The 20,197-nt window shown below is 25.0% G+C and overlaps 2 non-coding genes across 2 annotated transcripts; one reads left to right on the forward strand and one right to left on the reverse strand.

Moving 5' to 3' along the window:
* Window positions 1-1,242: 1,242 nt before the first annotated feature.
* On the reverse strand, window positions 1,243-1,314 carry Trnaa-cgc (transfer RNA alanine (anticodon CGC)). Its single transcript has one exon. It is a non-coding gene; the product is annotated as a tRNA-Ala (tRNA).
* A 977-nt stretch (window positions 1,315-2,291) lies between these two features.
* Trnaq-cug (transfer RNA glutamine (anticodon CUG)) lies at window positions 2,292-2,363 on the forward strand. The gene has a single exon. It is a non-coding gene; the product is annotated as a tRNA-Gln (tRNA).
* The last annotated feature ends 17,834 nt before the right edge of the window (window positions 2,364-20,197 follow it).

Consider the following 20,197-nt stretch of genomic DNA (forward strand, 5'->3'; position numbering starts at 1 on the left):
GATACGAGAGATCGTAAAAATACGAGAGGTACCAAATATTTTTACTAATTTTGACAATAAGTAGATTTTATCTTTATTTATATGTGATTTATTTGACACTTAACATTTATATTCTATCCTACTTAGCGAATTTAATTTATAATTAAGCATTCGTGTTAAGTGTAAGCTCTATATTTATTAAGTATCACTGCTACTTTTAACTAGGAAGTTTCATTAGATTTTTAGATGTTTGTTTATATATAGGGCAAGAGTACTGTTTTAAACTTTCATTATTTAATTATAATTTCCTTATTTAACACAGTCATATTTATTTCAAAGTTTTAATTTAATCTCTTATTGGTAACAAAATTTCTGATATACTGAGGTATAACTAAATGTTTACCAATTAGTCATAAGTTTACAAAGTCTATTGATATAGTGAAATGAGTTAGCATTTAAAATCATATTTTACATAAAAAATATAAAATAAACCTAGTTTGTGCAATATTAAAAAATATTAAAAAAAATTTCTGAATTTTATAGCATTCTAAAATGCGTAAATAAAAGAGAGTGCGTAACGTCATGACTGCGTAAAGATGCGAGAGGTTACTGTAGTTTGAAACATCTAGATGTTTAAGATATTTTTAGGTATTTTTTATTCATTTTAAACTTTTCTAAAATATAAGAGAAAACAATGGTAAATGTTTCTTGAATAAAATATTTTACATACACAACATAAAAGTATAAAAATAATAACAGTTAGATAACAAATTTTAACATATCGATTTATGTGAAAAAATAGTAAATTTCATAAAATGAAATAAAAAAAATATATTTCACTAATAGTCATATTTATTTCGTTATTATGTTAATAAATAGTTATAAGTTTTTTTAGTTATTAATCACTTAAAATTAGTGACGAAACATTAATCATAAATCCATAAAAGCTGTATGAATTATAACATAGAAGGTTTCAGAGAATAAGTTATTAAAAGATTATTCTTAAACTTCTTGATTCTATATAAAATATGTTTAATTTTCCTTTTTTTTATTATAAATTAATATGTATACTGTATAAATATATATGTTATCCTAATTATTTTTCAAAGTTATTTTTCAAACTTGTTTTGTAAGTGTTATTCTAGATAAATCAAAGCTATTAAATAACTATATTCTGATTTTTAGTAAATAGTTATAAATATTCAAATATATGTTCATAAAAATAAGTTACTCTTAATTAAGTCAAAATTTAAATTAAAAACGTGGAGATGCCGGGAATTGAACCCGGGGCCTCACGCATGCGAGGCGCGCGCTCTACCCCAGAGCTACATCCCCACTTGTTTAAAAGTCAATAATTTGGTTTATATATTTGAATGTTAGTATATATCTTTGTACTTGAAACGGGTAAAAATTTCACGAAGACAAATTATCACGAGGGGAATAGTTTGCACAGAAAAAAAATTTGAACGGAAGGTCATTTTTGCACAAGAGTTAAAAAAACAGAAAAAAAAACATATATATATATATAAAAACTAAAAGAATTCTTTTTTTATTAAAAAGAAGAAAAAAAAGTTACTGACCGAGGGTAAGGGTTATGGATAGCAGTGATAGTAAAAATAAAAAATGAAAAATAACTAACAAAAACTTTTATAGAGAAAAAACTAAATAGATAAATAAAAACAAATTAGTTAATAGAAGATAAAAGCTATCGACCGAAGGATCGTCTTTTTTTGTCGTTCAATAAACTAAAACGTAAACACTTTCTCAAAATTAGAAAAAAAGAGATTGATTTCAAATTTCTAAACTAAAATAACAAATTTGTACTTTGAATTTTATTTATTTACTAATTATAAAAGTTTTAATTTTTTTCCTAGTAATTATTTTTAGTATTATATTTAGGCTTACTGCTTTCAATTTTAGCTTTAAGGTAAATAAATAATTTGTCTTGAAAAAGGAAGAATAAAATTAAAATAATTTTATAATACAATATAGCTTATTATATTCCTATACCACCAAACTATAAATTTACTAAATATTTTATTTAAATTGTCATCATTGTATTATTTTTAAAGGAAAATTGTGTACAAAAACTACTTAAAATCAAAATATAAAATAAAATACGTAACCAAATACATATTTATTGCAGAAAACGCATTCAAATTACTTAGTTCAAAAAGTGATGTCGGCTGATTGAAAAACAAACAGTTTGTACCAAGCGACAAGCTTACGATTTACTTTCTAACATTCTCTCGCATCTACCAAGATACACGTGCTTAACATTTATATACGCAATATTTATCTCACATATGTGTGGTCCTATGGTGTAATGGTTAGCACACAGGACTCTGAATCCTGTGATCCGAGTTCAAGTCTCGGTAGGACCTATTTTGTTTATATGTTGATGTAGACCAAGGTTTCCCAAAGTGGGCCAAGTGGCCCCCTAGGGGGCCATGAGTAGCAAAGGGGGAAGAGGGGGGGCCATGAGCAGTAAAGGAGCCACAGGGGGGCCATGAGGCCATAACTTGAAACTTACACTAGATATTCTTGAGTTGCAGATAAAGAGCAAAAAATAAAAAAAAAAAGGTCTTATGTGTATTTTATGGCAGTCTAGAAACTTACAACTAGATATTCTCGAGTTTCAGGTGAAGAGCAAAAAAAAAAAAAGGTCTTACGTGTATTATATTGTAGTTTATGAGTATTCTATATGTTGAAGGGGGCCATTACTTTTTCAAACTCTTTAAAGGGGGCCATTAGCAAAAAAGTTTGGGAAACCCTGATGTAGACTTAGTATAGCAAATAAATAATATAAACTCTCTTAGAGATCACTACGTAGAAATAGTTACGAAACAAAATTTAAATTGTGATTTGTTTATAGTCCCAATTAAGCAAAACATAAAATAAATTAATTTACTTTGGGCAACGCAAAATAAAACTGTATTTTGATTGAAATGAAGTCAGCAAACTAACGTGATATACGTTTTGTTTCTTTTAATCTTATATATTTTTTAATTATAAATACATTTTTAATAGAGTGCTTGAATTTTGCTCACATTTATTATTTGTAACCTGTTCAATTTATTGTAGTATTTTTTATCAATACTAATTTAGAGTGAAATACTAAATATGATTAAAGAGAGTTGTCTTGTCTTTAAATTTAATAGCTTTTCTTAATGTTTAATAATTTAAAAAAATTAGTACTTTAGCCAATTTTTTGTTGCTTTATTGTTTTATTTGTTAGTTTCGAACTAAGTTACTTTTTTGCACTGTTATACGTCTTGTACCAAACTTCATCACATTTTGTCCTTATTTTTACTGTTAACTAATATTTTTTCATTCAACTCTTTCCGAATTGAAACAGCTGGTAATTATATGCCTGTAAGAAACAAATGTATGATGATAAATCCTGTATTAAAAAATGTACTGTTTTATGTTACTTATTAAATTTTGTAATAAGTTAATATGTTTAGCAAAATGCATTTTATTTTAAATTTAGCTAGCTGAAGATTAAGGCGTCTAGTCTTATGAAACACGTGTACCAGTGTTTTTAAAATCTTATTTTTCTAATAAATATATATAAATAGGTTATTATTTAAACTTGAACACCTTCTACTGAGCCCATATGAGATGCACAATATTAATGTTTTTTGTTTTTTTGTATAAATTTTGCATTTTTGTTTAGTAAAGTGCTTTTTATTTTTAATTGAACTGATCATTAAAGCGTTTAGCTTTATGAAACATATATAACAGTATTATTAAAATCGTACTTTTCCAATAAATTATATATATATATAAAGGTTTATTTCAAGATGTAAAACTTGAAGAACTCGAGTTTCGTGCTTATGCACTCATCAAAATTCAAAACAAGTTCAAAAAAAAGCACAAAACAAAATATGATGAAGTTTGGTATCAGACGAATATCATTACAAAAAATAACTTACTTCGAAACTAACAACTAAAATAACGAAGCATATACATTATATAAACTTTCATTTGTGTGTTTTATTTTGTGCTTTATTTTGAACTTGTTTTGAATTTGATGAGTGCATAAGCACAAAAGTTAAGTTCTTCAAGTTTTTTATCTTGAAATGAATCTTTTCATTAAGGTGGACTCCGTGTGAAAGATTAAATTTATAAAGTTATTCAACTTATTTCTATTTATATTTATATATAATAGAACTGAGTTATTAAAATGAATCAGTCATCACTAAGCCTGCTTGTAAGGGTTTTTTTTTAATTTGATCAAGGTAAAGATTCAAAAAAAAAATCTGTTTCATGTAAATTTCCAACAAAAACAAATTTTCGAAATTTGGTCGAATATTTCATGTTTATAATTTAGTTGTTAACTTGAAGTAATTTTTAATTTTATGCTTTTATACGCTTTTGAAAAAATTTAAAACCATGTCATTATTCTGTTCTTGAATTTGTTTGATCCTTTATTAATGATTTAAGTATATAGCCCTACTAAAAGTATATAAAGTTTAAAACAAGTAGCTTAATTATATATTGTTCTTTTTCTTTTATTTTTCATATTTATTAAATGATCTATTTATATACTTTTCTATATTTTAAATGTTTTTCATTATTTAGTTTTTTATAACTTACTTTCTTGAACTTAATTTTTATTAATTTCTTTAAATCCGATAACCTTTTTTAATACTTGAAAACTCATTTTTCAAATCATAACTTAATTTTTTTTTAAGTTAAAAACACTCACTGCAATTATTTAAGTTTATGACAAAACCTTTATAGACATCTTTTGGTAACTCACGACACTTTTTTAACTCAAATAGTTGCAACCCTGTAATATGATTAACACAACAGGGGTTAAAATCAAAAGACAGAAATATTAAATCAAAAAGATTTTTTCGTTCATATTTTAAGTTTTTTTTTTATTATGTTTTATAGAGTTACTCAAAGTTTCCAAATTTCAAGATGAAACATAGTTAAATTTATTTATTTTTACATAATTCAAGTAAACAATTTTCCATACACTTAAATAATTGCAGTGAGTGTTTTCTACTTAAAAAAACTAAGTTGCGAATTGAAAAATAAAATAATTGTTTTTAAACTCAATCTAGATTTTAGTCAACGATTAGAACTAAGAATACAAATCAGAGCTCATGATTTTGTAGAGCAAATCTAATGATAAATGGCTGAAAAATATTCTTATTAAAATATATGGAAAATTTGAAATCGATAAACATAATGTTTAATAACATGAAGTTTAATTTAAAAACTTTAAACATTAAAGTTTACTACAGCTTTCTATTTAAACAATGTCTGATTTTTACAACAACAAAGCAGCATGCGATGAGTTTTTAACAAGGGTTGTTAACTTGATTAAAAGGAGAGTAAGCAATCTGAAGGGTGTTTATTCAGTTGCAAGCGACACTGCTAACATCAAGTTTGAAGATAGGGGTGGCATTTACAACAGTAGAAGTTACTGCGGAATTCAAATTTGCATCAAGCGGGAAAACCAAACTCCAATGAGAAGCAATAAACTTCCTTATGGCTGTTAGTTTATAATTCAAAACTTTAGGTTATACAAGCTTTAAAAGTATTAATGTACATTGAACTTTAAAAAAACTTAATATTTATTATATAAAAAAAATTATTGTTAAAATACTCTGTTGATAATCTAATTACCTTAGGTTGTTCAAGTTTTTGTAAAGTAATAATGTAAATTGAACTTTTAAAACACTTATTATTTGTTTTTACAGTTTTTTGTTACCAATTCTTTATAGTTCGTTGTTTATTTAATAAATAAAATTGATACTTATAATCAGTGTTGCCAAAGACTAAACCAGGAAAAATCAAGATGTTTTGAGTTTTTTTTATAAACTTGATCTGAATCCGCATTATTTTTGTATATAAAAAAACTCGGGAAAGTTAAGGGAATCTCTTGAACTTCACGCTTTTTTTTTAGTTAAATCAGATTTAGTTAGTTAATTTTGAAAATGTTGTTATGTTATAACTGATTTAGTTTGGAGCTTCATTTAAATAAATTTAAAAAAAAACATTTATATAAGGCTTTGTATATACCCAGGATAACTCAACAAAGTTAACAGTCAGTCATTACAGTTATTATGATCTAAAAAATGGCAACCCTGCATAACACCGAGAACAAATTTTAATCAAAATGTTCTATTTTAACCACTAAAAAACTTTTCTTTTAGACAAAATCAACTAAATGAACATTAATATTTTTTATTTATTTTAGGTGCTTATTATCCAGTGTTTCCCATCGTATCCGGCCGGTTGTTAGTGGAAGGATACTATGGTGAGTTAATTGTGAGAAATGCTGACTGTCAAGATCCTATATTTCTTTGGAGTTCTCAAGATGAGTTGCTTGACAGCATTAAAAGTTTGAACGAAAATTCCAATGTTAGTATTCAAATTAATTAAACTTAAGTTTGTCTCACAGCACATTATTTAGCTATCAATTTTTTATTTCAAGTAAGGAGTTATCATTTTCTGATAGATAATTCAACCAGGGAGTATAATATATATATATCAAGCAGTTAAATGTATATTAAGGTTATCTATACTCAACTTTATTACTATAAGTACCAGCGTTTACATTTTTGGAAACAAATGATATCTCTCTAAATGCTAATAATCTAAAAAATTAAAACTAGTTGAGGTTTTTAAAAACAATAAGAAATAAAAAAATTTAACTCAAGCGACGATAAACGACAACAGCATTTAAAACAACCTACGACCGGTTTCTTTTTTATCATCAATTAAAAACAAGAATAAAAATCACTATTCAATTTTTGTACTGTAAATTTATGCGTATTAGAATGCATTCGAAGTAAAATACAATTATACTCAATAGTGTCTTTTAAAGAAAAAATCCAACACTAAGATTAATAAAAACATTGTTATCAGCAAATATCAATGCAGTTTTCTTCTGACAAACCTGATTTTTACAACGACAAAGAAGCTCGCGATGATTTTTTAAAGGAGGTTCTTGACAAACTCCACTATGAACTGAACATTCCGGTTTTGGTGGATTCTGAAAATAACTTTGTTGGCACTTATCTAGTTGCAAGCGACACTGCTAACATAAGGTTTCTCGAGAAGGATGGAAGCTAAACGGTAGAAGCTACTGCGGAATTCAAATTTCTATACTGTCAAGATTCCAAGCTCCTGTGAGAAGCAAGAAGTTTCATACTGAGCGTTAGTTAAATTTTAATTGATAATTTAATGTTCGGTATCATAAGGTGTTAATAATTAAAGATATACGTGATTTTTTAAATAAAAACTTTAGTTTGAAAAATAAAACTGTTTTTTTTTTAACTATTGTTGATTTTTTTTGTCACTAACAGTCGCTAGTTGTTTTTATGTGATTTTAAAACATACCAACTTTTTAACTAACAACTTTTAGTCAAAACAAAACCACATAAATAAACATTTACTTTAGGAACTGCCTCAGCGTTTCCCGTCATTTCTGGCAGATTGTTGACTCGTCGCCTTGGGTATCAGGAGTTCGTTGCGAGGGAAGATAGTCAGGATCCATTTGTCCTGTGGACTTCTTACGAAGAGTTAATTGAAAAAATTAGAAAGTTGAATGAAAATTGATGACGTAAACCCGATTGTAATATGACGTTATATGTGATTATATGTTAAGTCTTTGAACAGTTTTGCATTTTGCAGTTTGAATTATAAACTTAATTGTTGATTGGCAGTATTTAAATGAAAATAGATATTTAAAGTTAATTATTTCGCATTTAATCTATTGTTATCCAACAAACGACAAATTAAAGCAAAAGCAAATAATTTTTCAGTTGATTTATTATGTTACAAATATTTATTTCTCTATCATTTACTACTGTGCCTAACTTTATTACTTTATGCAGTAATAAACCTAGAATTTATAGTTAAGTGGTTTTTCATTGTCTTAAAAATAATGTTTATTGTATGCAATTCCTACGTTTGACATTTTTAAGCAATCCCATGTGTGTAGAAAACAGTATTTGTTGTTTATGTTACACGGGATTTGTTTTATTTTTTTTAGCATTTAAAATTAAAGACAATGCTTATTACATATTGGCTAGTTTAAAGATAATAGTAATAAAGTAGTGATCTACGAGTTTTGGATTCAACTGGAACTGGGTCTTTTTTGATACTCCGGTCTGAACAAACTCTGAATTTATTTCCAACCTAAGATCCGAAAAATCCGGAAGTTTTTTCAAATAAGATCCAGCCGGGTCCAAATCCGGTTCTAAAAATGCAATATTCGACCGGGTCCGGTTCAATCTAACTTTTTCAAAACATAATTAACTTTCATTTTTTAGCCTTTAAAATTTTAGACAATACTTATTACTTATATTGATATTACGAGTTTTGGATTTAGCTGGAACTGGGTCTTTTTTTGATGCTCCGGTCTGAACAAACTCTGATTTTTTCTCCAATCTAAGATTCGAAAAAATGCGGATGATTTTTCAAATTAAGATTCAGTCTGATTCGAATCCGGTTCTAAAAATGCAATATTCGACCGGGTCCGGTTCGGTCGAACTTATATAAAACATAATTAAGTTAAAAGTTTTATTTGTTCAAACGGCTATGTTAGTTATAGTATACTTTTTTATTCAAATAGTTGGTTTAAACTAAATAGAGTTAAAAAATAACTATTAAAAAACTTTTAAATGTGATTGGTATTAAGTTCGTTTTCTAAATGTACTAAATTCCTAATAAATTTATAAACTGTATATATATAGTTTAATAAAATACATAAAAATAAATACAGTTTTAAAAACGGATGTAAATTGTGCAATGCGGAAAAAATCGAAATTTTAAAAGTTAAGAAATCTGAATCTTTAAACAAAAGAAACGAATTATAAACTGGATGCATACATTATAGAAAGCAATTTATCTAAAAACTCTGTTAATAATTTTGTCTAAAATCAACTATCTATTATTACGTAATACCTAATTTTGTATAATTTTATTGCTGTACTTACAAGTTTGCTTTTCATTGAATAAAACTTGGCTGAGGACGCGTATTAAACGCAGAAACAGCTGTACCAAGCAAAAGTTTATTTTGTGTATGTTATATATATATATTTCTTTTAGATTCAGGGTTTTATTCTATTTACAACACTTTTTTTATTACACAAATTTAAAATAATTTTTTTTTTAATTTCAACTTGAAATCATAATTTACTAAAGTAAGTTCAACTACTTTTTAAAATTTTAAAATTTGATAGGTGTATGAGTATTTTCATTTCAAACATTACAATTAATGATCTGAGAAACTATCTGTTTTATCTTCTTTGAAAATAGTCATTTTACTTCTAAATAAATCAATACAGAAATAATAGTGGCTTTTTTTTGGTTTTCTTTTAGTTCGATTTACATGAGAAATTACTTTAAATAACAAACAAACTAAACTATTCTAGATTTAATTGTTTTTACTTATGTTTTTTAAAAAATATTCTAATATGAGGATTATTGACAAAATTGACCATAATTTTTTTTTAAGAAAATATACTAATTATTGTGCATAAAATATTTTCAACCATAGTCAGTTTCGCTTCAGAAATAAAAAGTAAGCAGTTTTAATAGTTTCATACCTATTAATGTCCTTATTAAGTAAATTAGTTTTCTACTCAAAAGTTAACCATGAAAGGCATCTTAAGGTGGGCTTAAATGTGTATACGGGAACAGGTCAAAATTTCAAAAAGAAAAAATTGCACGAGATTACTAAGTTACACGAGGGGACTAAGTTGCACTAAGACAAATTTGCACGAAACAAAAAATTGCACGAAGAGAACTTTGCACCAATGGTTAATTTTGCACGAGTTACAATTTTGCATGGAGGGTAAATTTTGCACAATAGTTAAAAAAGAACACAAATAAAAAACTAAAAAATAAACTAATAAAAAACGAAAGGAAACAAAAAGTTACTTACCGAGGGTAGGGTAAGGAGTAACAGTGATAGTAAAAATTTTAACGAAGAATTACTGATAAAAATTATTATTAAAAACAAAAATTAACTAATTAAAATTAATTATTTATAAAAAATGAAAACCTACCGGCTGAGGGTTAGAGGTAACTAAGATGGTAAAAAAATTATAATAATTGGAAAAAATAAAAAAAATTACCGATCGAGGGTAAGGGTTAGGGGTAATAGGGATAGTAAAAAAAAAAGCTGAATTAAAAAAATTAATAAAAAAAATTAACCAGTGCAAAAGTGCCTCCGTACAATATTGTCTGCTCGTGCAAAAAAGTCTTCGCGGAAATGTGACCGTTCGTGCAGAAGTGTTTTCTTGCAATTTTATTAAAAGTGCAACAGTGTCTTCACGCAAAATTGTCTTCGTGCAATTTTGTGCCCTCGTTCAATTTTGTAAGCTTGTACAAATTTGACAGCTACCGTTTTATACAGTGTAATGACTTTCGCCAGAGACAATTAAATTATTGTCCTCTTATCTACCACTGAGCAATGTTTGACTGTAATATGATATTTTAGATTTTTTACAAACTGTAGTAATAAGAGGTGTTTACATCAAAAGTTTTCTACTAAGACAATTTCTAAGTGTTAATGAAAGTAGTTTTGAAGAAAAACTGTTCAAATTTTCAGTTTAAATACTTACAATGTTTTTTAATAATAAACAGAACATAAAAGCATTATTGAGCAATGAGATTCATTTTATTTTGTTTTATATTTATAAAAGGCTTCAAAACATATTTAATTAAAAATAACATAATTCGGTTCTGTTTTTCTTACTATTTATTTTTAATTTGTTTTTTTATTTAACTCTGTTTTTTTCATAAGTTTTTGTGTTGTTTTTTAAATGTTAAGATTGATCTTAATTAGATTAACTTAAGAATAAAAGATCTTGAAATAGAGTATACTTCAAATTTTAAGCTGCTTCTATAATTACGTAGATTCAATTTAAAAAATACTTGTTTAAGCTTTTCCTACAATATATGCCCCGTAATCTGTGGTTTTAATTAAACTTTTGCATAGTTTTCTATAATGGTATTTAACAAAATTTAAAAGAGATCATTTGTTATAAAAGATAGGAAATAAGATAGTGATCTATTTTTTAATTAATAATTTATACATAAAACAGTTTATTTAGTAAAGTAACTACAAAAATAACCGTAAATAACTTTTATATAAATAAAGAAATTAGATTATTTAGACATAACATTCAAATTATTTTCTTTTTAGTGAAAAAATGAAACACATTAAAATAAACTTATGCCTCATAAAATTACACCATGAGTACATATCCAACCGTTTTTCCATAAAACTTTTTAAGATTTGTTTTATTTTAGTTTTGTTTTAATTTTAAATACAACTGAATAGTTTTTGCATCATTTTTCTTTCTAATAAATTTCTTCATAGGGTTATTCCTAACGAACTCTGTGAAAACAGATAAGATACAATAAACTTAAAAAGCTATTTTGATAAGCGAAAATAAAAACGAATGTGACCCCAAACAGGAGGTTGAACCCGTGCCGCGGTAGAAAGAACCACAAATGCTAACCACTAGGCCACTTTAAAACTAGACACAAGTGCTTTTTACGTTTTTAAGCCTATGCTTGTGTATACTGCTACATGCACATGCCAAAGTGTTTAGGAGAACATTGTTAAGTTAGAGTTCTATGCAAATTGACTTGTTATTATTTGATTTGATGTGTCTTTTGTTTTTACATTTAAGGTTTCTTAAAAATTAAACGAACCCGCTAAACTGCTAAAACAAAGGCATTAATTAAGCTATTATGTTAGTTATATTACAACACGATAATATTTAGAACAAAATTTTTATACAACGAAATCTAACAAATTACTTCCAGTTTTAATTGGTTTAACTTTTTACACAAACTAACTAAATAAATTTTTACCAAACAAAACATTAACACTAAAATTTTCGTAAAAGGAAAAGTTAAGATTTGAATAAAAATTGATTCAGCTTTCAGAAAAATGTTGAATAAAACTATTGAGTACCATTGCAACTACATATGAAACTTTAATTTTAAAAATGGACAAAACAGTTTATTTTAAAATTTCAGAGCATATAAATTTTAATAAATATAAATTTTTTCTTTCATCTAAATTAATTTAAAATTTTGTTTCTATTACCATTAAAACACTTTACAACGGAAAGCTAGTTTAAAAATCTGTTAAGTTTCAGATCGTATTCAGACATTTAATTAAGCTAAAATATTTTAACATTAAATAATGAGTAGTTTTCATTTGCTATAGATTATTTAAGTAGGGAGTATAAAATTTAAACAATTAACAGACCAGATGTACTTAAACCTTAGCTACAAACAATTTTCTTACTATCAGTAACAAGCTCACACATATTTTGATACAATTTTGTTACTTTCAGTTACAAGCTCACACATTTTTAAATAAAATTTTGTTACTATAACTACCAAGCTCACACATTTATAAATACAATTTTGTTACTATAAGTAACAAGCTCACACATTTTTAAATACAGTTTTGTTAGTATAAGTACTGAGCTTACACATATTTAAATACAGTTTTGTTAGTATAAGTACTGAGCTTACACATATTTAAAGTAAAGTAATATCCCTTTAAGAACTATCAAAAAAAATTGTTTTTAAACTTTAATTAGGTTATAAGAATAAAAATCACAGTTTTAGTTTTTGTAGTAAGTGACTAAAAAGTTTATATAGTAAATATAAGCAAAAAACGTTTAAAATAAAAAATCCAACACAAATTTCAACAAAACTAACTATAACATCAAATTAACATTACAGCATTAGTTTGCAATCATGTCTTCCGCACAACCTGATTTTTACGACGACATAGAAGCTCGCCATAAATTTTTAAAGGAGATTCTTGACAGTCTTCGCCGGGACACCGATACAGAAGTCTTTGAGAACAATAGAAAAAATTTTCTTTTCTCATACTTTTTTGGAAAGGACCGTGCCAACATAACCTTTCATGAGAAGAATAGAGACTACTATGGTAAAACAGTCTGCGGAAATGAAATTTGTATCAAGTCGGCACACCAAACTCCTGCAAAAAGCAATAAATTTCTTTATGGCTGTTAGTTATTTTTTTTTAATAACTTACAAATTTTTAGATCTATAAGCTCTTCAAGTTTGAATGTTATTAGATAGTAAATATTTAATTACTAAAAAACAGATTCATTGCATATCAAAAGTTTTTTCTTACTTTAATTTATTAATAATATTCTAAAAATAATAATAAGTAGGAAAAAAATATTATAACGTTAAAAAACTTATTTATATATGTCTTTTGAAAATAAAACTTATAAAAAACAAATATTTTTTGCTATAAAACCATGTAAAAAAAACCAAAACCGTGCAAATTTGGAACTTTTCTGAAAATTTATTTAAGCATATGTTTAAAAAAAAATTTTGAAAAATAAAATTAATAACGTCTTGAAACTCTATTAAATAAATATTTTAAACATAATAAAACTTGAATATAAATTTATTTTTGGAGAAAAACGCTGCATAGTGAAAAAATGCAAAAATCATTAAGTTTTTAAAAGAGTCCCACAAAAAAAGTAAAACCCCAACTTGATGAAAATTATTGTGTAAAGCTAAGCAAAAAAACGTTCTTTAGAATTAAAAGAATCAAAGTTAGCATTAAAGAAATTGAAAATAATTGGTTTTAAAGTTTGGTTAAAAAAAATTTCAAAAAAATTCATTCAAGTTAAATTTACGTTCGTAAACTACTTTCTAATATAATCTGTAACTAATTTCAAAAGAAATTTAAATCAACTACTTTATTTAAGTTGAAAAAAGTTTATGTTAATTTTGATGTTATATAAGTTATACAATTTAATTACTGTTACTTCAGTTAATTTTATCAAGTGTTTAATGTTAAATAATACTTCTTATCATTGAAAAAGATTATAGATTATTGGAGATTATTTATATCAATTTAATGCTAAAAAACATTTAAGAATATTTCAAGTCACTAGTATTTAGAAAAAAAATAGCTGTTTTTAAATACTCAATATTTTATTTGCAAATTAACTTCAACTTTAAAAAAAATGTTAATAATCAAATTATGAATTTAACTAAGCTGTAAAAAAAATAAAATTTTACTTTTTTAACATTTTATGACTATTTACTTTTTAGTTTGACCTCATTTTTTTAACAGCATAACATTTAAACTTTGATATCGACTATTTTAAGTTCTTTTTATATTAAATCTTTCAACTACTTTTTCATAATTTTTAAGTATTTTAAATAGTTTTTTTACGTAAGATTATTTAGAAATAATTTATAAACAACAATTTTTGCATATCGGTCGGTCAGATACTAAATATTTTAGAAAGTTCTGTAGAAGATTGTATATTTTTAATATTAAAAAACAACTTCTTATACGAGTATTATAGAAAAATTGTCATTCATAATTGCGTTTTTATAAGATAAATAGTTTCTCGAAACTAAAATGAAAAAGATTTATATCAAAATTATAAACTAGAATAACAAGTTTGTACTAAAAACGTTATTAATCTACTAATTACAACCCTTATTAATTTTTTCTAACCTTTATTTTTTTAAACGTATTTAGGCCTATTGCTTTTAACTTAAGCTTTAAATGTAACTAAATTATAGTCTTGAATAACTGGTAATAATATTTGAAAAATTTTCTAATACAATATAGCTTATTATATTTCTTTACCACTAAACTATAAATTTACTAAAAATTTCATTTAAATTATAAAATTGAACTACGTTTTTGAATAGTTTGGCTTTGGTACTGGTTTTAACTAAAAAATTTAAACGTAACTCCATCATTTTCGAAAAAAGTTTATTAATTAATTTCGTTTAGCTCTTCTTCAGAATAATATTGCTAAAAACTAAAAACTAACGAGTTTGTACCAAGCGACAAGCTAATGATTCACTTTTTCACGTTTTCTCGCATCTACCAAGATACACGTGCTAAGCATTTATAAACGCAATATTTATATACTCGATGTGTGGTCCCATGGTGTAATGGTTAGCACACAGTACTCTGAATCCTGTCATCCGAGTTCAAGTATCTTCAAAACCTGTATTTATTTTAAATCCTGTGTTGATGTAGATTTAGTTTATTTTAATAAATAATAACATTTATCATAGAGTTACTACGTAGAAATAGTTACCAAACAAAATTTAAATTATGATTTGTTTACAGTTCCAGTAAAGCTCATTATAAAATTAATTAATTTACTTTAAGCAATACAAACATTGCAAAAAAACTTAATTTTGATTGAAGTAAAGTCAGCAAACTAAAGTGATATACATTTTGTTTTTTTTTTCAATCTTACAATTTTTTTAATTATAAATACATTTTTACTAGATGCTTGAATCTTGCTCACATTTATTATTTAATAATCTGTTTAAACTATTGAAGTTTTTTTGATTTAATAATAACATAAAATATGTGTTTTAAATGTATAAAGAGAGTTGTTTTGTCGACATATTTACTAGCTTTTTTTAAGTTTAATAGATAAAAAAATAATATTTTAGATAACTCTTTGTTGCTCTATTAATTTTAATAGAGCAACAAACAGTTTTTTAAAATATTATTTTTTTATCTATTAAACTTAAAAAAAGCTAGTAAATAGTAAATAGTTTAGTTGTTAGTTTCGAATTAAGTTATTTTTTTTACACTGATATGCTTCTTGTACAGACTTCATCACATTTTGTTTTTGTTTTTACTTTTAACTTATGTTTTTCACATTCAACTCTTTCCGAATTTAAACAGCTGATGATTATCTGCCTGTATGAAACAAATTTATGAAGCAAAAGCTGGTATTAAAAACTGTACTAACTTATTCTATTAGTTAAATTTTGTAATTAATTAATTAACATCTTTTTAAGTTGGCTCAGTAAATATTGACTTTGTTAATCTAATTCTGTGTTATGCTTTCGCTTGTAAGGGTTTTTATAAAATTTGATCAAAAAAAATTCAAAAAAATCTGTTTTACGTAATTTTTCAATATAAACAACTTTGAAATTTTGTGATCAAATATTATAATTTTCTAATTTTAGTTGTTAACTTAAAGCAATTTTATATTTATGCATTTCTACGCTTTTGACAAAATTTAAAATCACTTCTTAATTTTTTTCTTTAATTTGTTTGTTCCTGTGTTAATGATTTAAGTATTTAGCTTTACTTAAAGTAGCTAAAGTTTAAAGCAAGAAGCTTAATTAAATATTGTTCTTTTTCTTTTAATTTTTTCAAAGTTTTTAAATGAACTTTTTATAATGTTTATACGTAAACATACTTTTATTAAAAACATATTTTTATACATTTTTATGTAAAATATTTTAAACTAAAACCATTGTATTATAAGAGTTATTTTCAATTAGAAAAAAACTAAAAGTTTTTTCGATTATTGTACTCTTTTTTAAACCATATAATTTAAAAAAGTTTAAAACATGACACTAAATAGTTTTTAGAATGAGTTTTAATTTTTATTAAAAAATTAGTTAAAAAATTTTTCATTTAAGTCAATACACATTTATTTTAAATATTTTAAAGTTTTAAAAAATACGCAAGAATAATTGAATATTTTATTTTAAGCTTTTTACAGTTTTTCACTTAAAAATAAGTAGTTTCTAAACAACTTCATGGTTGCTTTTGTATTAAAGCGTTTTATTTGTTTCTGCTACTAAAAAATACAAAAGCATAAGATAGTTTTAAAATAAAGTTTAGTTACATAAAACTGTTACATCGACAACAAGCTACAGACAATGAATGTCTTATACTTTTCTCCTAAACACGTTAGCACGCTCAATATATAGATGTTTACTTAAGCGTAAGTATATAAATTGTTAAACTTGCACTCTGTTGTCTTCCCAGCTGATCTAGTGGTTAGGATTCGTGGCTCTCACCTACCCAGCCCGGGTTCGATTCCCGGTCTGGGAACACTTTTGATTTATATCATTTTTCTCAAATTTATTACCACTTTATAGTCTGATGAACTTTTTAAAGATTTTAATGGTAAAACACTTTAGACAATACTACTTAAAGTTTTTTAATCAAAACTGTAAACTAAACTTTTGAAATTAAATTTATACTTCTGATTATTCAAGGAGCTTAGAAAACAGCAGCATATCTTATAAAGTTTTGCTATGATCATTACATTATAAAATGGTACGAATTATTTTGATTCAGCATATCATTAATTTTTTACGTCCAAATTTGTATTACAAAAAATCGAAAATGCTCTTAATAATCAACAAAGACAAATTTTAACTATTGTATTTCTAATAAAAAGTACCGTTAGTTTACATTGTACAATATGATTTGTGTCAAAAGTATATTTAACTATTTGTTTAAAAGTTGAAGTATTTGAGTATTGATAAAAAATTAAATATAAGAAGCTATTTTCATGTTGTTTGGTTAACAACAATGTATCTTAGTGCAAACAATTTTTCAAATTGATAAATTGATAACAAATTGATAATGATTTTCTAAATTTCGGTATGGAATAGAACTAATTCTTTAAAATGTTAGAGTATTTTTAAATTAGACCTTTAATCGTCATGCATTGGCAAGTTAAAGTCTAAAATAAAGAAATTTTAAAACAACTAACTTAGGGGAATTTTATCTATATTGCCTGTGCTTAGATAAAAAACATGAAAGATTAAGTCAAAACGAACTGAAAACATTGCTTTGTGGTAAGTATGATGATATTGTGAATCATTAAATTAATGTTAGAATGTGTGTTTTTATTGTAGACATAATATTTTGAAAAAGAAGAACATAGGCAACTTAAATGAAAGCGTAAGTTTTAGTTTGTACAAAAAATTGAAAACAAGTAACTTTGAGGTTTTTACATACTTATATGATTTTGTACGGTCATGAAAAAAATTTAAAAATAATTTGTTTTTAATTCATTTTATACTTTTCTAACTCTTTTTCACAACACAACCGTTAAAAATAAAGTTTCTTAAATCTTGCTGTTTAAAAATTTAACTCTTTGACAATATAATAGCAGCTTAAGATGCTTATCGATTTATATTTTTATGAAAAGAATTATATATTTTACCACTGGACTTAAACTATATTCAAGTTATGAAATTATTTTTATAAACGTTGTTGTAAATAACTATCAAATGTAAATAACATAGTTTTACCAAAAATCAAAACAACTTCATTGACATCTTGGCTTTATTTATAAGATTTAAACCCTTTGCTAATAGTATGTAAGTAAAATAAAATATTGTTTTAAAATTCAGATAATAGTTTTTAGTACATAATTTAAAACAAATAACTCTATTTAGTACATATGTTTTTAATTTTAACAAATAAATTAGTATTTGATAACTTTATATTGAGATTTAAACAATAAATTTCTAGAGAGCTTCACACTTGAAGAGCCTTTATACAATTAAGACAAAATTTAAATTGAGTTTATTACTTAACAATTGTTCCATGCTAGATGAGTATCTAAAACTATATAAAGTGTTTGTCTATTGCAAATTGTTAGTTTGTTTACGTTTTACGTGATATCATCGCTCTAGCGTGAAACGATTGTTAAGTAATAAACTCAATTGAACTTTTGTCTTAATTGTTTAATAACTTTATACATTTTTTTTCTGTGTGTAGCTCGAAAATTGAAAAGTCTTTTTACTTTTAAAGTCTTTTGACCAACAATTTTCAGCATTGATTTTTTATCTTGTTTAATCGACTACAGATTCATTTACATAAATTTATTCAGACAACGACCGTTTAAAATTTTTATGATATATAAGCATCAATGAATTAAAATTCAAGGTGTTTGTATTCTTTAAGCAAAAAATTTAAAATGTATTCATAAGGGTGACTGGTCTAACATATAAAAAGACACTTTTGCATTTAAATCTACTTTGCAAGAAAAAAAAAACCCTAACAGTGGTGATAAATGTGTAGTAAATGTTATAGTTGTGCAAATAAATATTTCAATTTAAAAAAAATTAAATAAATCTTCAACCCGCGAGAAAGTGACCCTCGTGCAAAAGTAAAGAAAGTGACCCATCGTGCATGTTTGACACCGGTTCGCAAAATATAGATCTAGTAAAACAACTAGAACGTTGCAAAAGTTCTCAAATTAATTATCACCATGTACATATATTTTATATAGTAACTAAATAGGGAAGTTTTATAAGAGATTCTTCAGTTATAGTGCAAAATTTAAACAAGCATGATTCAATTGTAACAAGTTTTACCTAACTAGGCGGAGTTGCTTCCTAATCATCAAATTCAATGTAAAGTGTAAAACAAAATAAATTTCTTAAACAAGTATTTTGTAATTTCACTATCTATATAAATAGCTAGTTTCGTTTAATTTTATCTTAAAACTCACTTTAAAAAAAAGATGCTTATCACTTAAAGAGCTGTTTATTTTATTCGGTTTAGCATCAAACTATGTTGCTTTAAGAATTTATTATTTGAAAAATGAAGTTTTTTTTCAATAAACAATCGGTAAAAAACAAATGACTTATAAACAAATAACCTTGTGTTTATCGTTATATTAATATATAATGGTTTTATTAACATAATCAGAAAATTAGCCAACAAATGACTAATATACCAAAAAAAGTTTATAAAAACTTGATTTTATAAAGTGTTTAACTTAATTCAAAACAAACTACAAAAATAATGTTTAACTTCAAATGGTGGTTTAATATAAAAATTGTTTCGAGTTTTAAAAAGGTCTTTAAATAATTAAACACTTTAAATTATAATAAACTTAATTAAAGCTTCACTGATAAAAAAAAATTATTTAGTTTTGTCATACTTTTGTGCGTTAGTAGAAATGTTTAGCATTGAAATTAAGTTTTCTACAAAATTTAATTTCCAGGTATTTTCAATTAACTTTAACTTAATGTTTTGTTCTAAAACTCAAAACTGTAAAGAGGTTTATAAAAAGTATGTCTAAGCAGTTTGGTGGTAGACCTTCAGTTTTGTATGAAAATCGTTATTGTGATCAGAAAGAGTTTGATATTATCATAGATGATGAATAAAAAAGAAGCACAGATTATAACAACAGTATTATTAAAATAGACAGTGATGATGTTGAGTTAAATGTTATTTTGAGTCCAATGTTAGCCAACTTTTATTATGCCAAAACAGCTGTAATTAGTTCTGACATATTTCTTGTTGACAGATCTGATAAGAAAATAAGAAAAAACTCCTGTGTAAATATTAGTTCAAAAAGCACCTGGAAAAAATTGACGTATATGCCTGATTCCATAGTATATTTCTCTG

This window comes from Thalia democratica, chromosome 1, assembly GCF_965202585.1.
Source record: "Thalia democratica chromosome 1, ktThaDemo2.hap1.1, whole genome shotgun sequence".
NCBI lineage: Eukaryota > Metazoa > Chordata > Thaliacea > Salpida > Salpidae > Thalia > Thalia democratica.